This window comes from Macrobrachium nipponense, chromosome 26 (genome assembly GCF_015104395.2).
Source record: "Macrobrachium nipponense isolate FS-2020 chromosome 26, ASM1510439v2, whole genome shotgun sequence".
In the NCBI taxonomy this organism is placed as follows: domain Eukaryota; kingdom Metazoa; phylum Arthropoda; class Malacostraca; order Decapoda; family Palaemonidae; genus Macrobrachium; species Macrobrachium nipponense.
Window position 1 is genome coordinate 45,071,784 of NC_087215.1, and position 1,180 is coordinate 45,072,963.

A 1,180-nucleotide genomic window follows, 5' to 3' on the forward strand; every position below is an offset into this window, starting at 1 on the left:
AAGAAGTTAAAGACCTTGACTACTGGGAAAGACTACAATACTTAAAAATTATATAGTCTAGAAAGGAGAGTAGAATGCTACATGATAATTCAGGCATGGAAACAGATAGAAGGAATAGCAGAAAACATCATGGAACTAAAAATATCAGAAAGAGCAAGCAGAGGTAGATTAATAGTGCCCAAAACTATACCTTTCTGTCCTTAGCTTCTTCTTCTTCTCTCTCTCTCTCTCTCTCTCTCTCTCTCTCTCGCTCTGTGAGAGGTAAGAAGAGAGTACCTTACCTTACAGACCTTACATTTTGTTCGGGTTGCCCCAGGTCCCTCAGTGTGAGGCACCTCTAATGTCTACCAGAGAGTTGCTAGTACATCTTCCGGTATATTTTGCATCTTCCAATCTTGGATGGTCTGGGATGCAGTTTAGATATTTGTCGAGCTTATTCTTAAACACATCTACGCTCACTCCTGATATATTCCTCAGATGAGCTTGCAACGCATTGAATAGACGCTGCATTATCGATGCTGGTGCGTAGTGGATTAATGTCCTGTGTGCTTTCCTTATTTTTCCTGGTATAGTTTTGGGCACTATTAATCTACCTCTGCTTGCTCTTTCTGATATTTTTAGTTCCATGATGTTTTCTGCTATTCCTTCTACCTGTTTCCATGCCTGAATTATCATGTAGCGTTCTCCTCTCCTTTCTAGACTATATAATTTTAAGTATTGTAGTCTTTCTCAGTAGTCAAGGTCCTTAACTTCTTCTATTCTAGCTGTAAAGGACCTTTGTACACTCTCTATTTGTGCAATATCCTTTTGATAGTGTGGGTACCATATCATATTGCAATATTCAAGTGGACTACGAACATATGTTTTATAAAGCATAATCATGTGTTCAGCTTTTCTTGTTTTGAAATGCCGTAACAACATTCCCATTTTTGCTTTACATTTTGCCAATAGAATTGCTATTTGATCATTACATAACATGTTCCTATTCATCATCACATCAAGGTCTTTAACTGCTTCCTTATTTGTGATTGTCTCATTATTAGGTCCCCTATATGCATATAGCTTTCTTTCTCTGTCTCCATAATTTATTGATTCAAATTTATCAGAGTTAAATACCATCCTATTTACCTCTGCCCAATCATATACTTTGTTAAGGTCTCTTTGTAGAGCGTTCCTATCT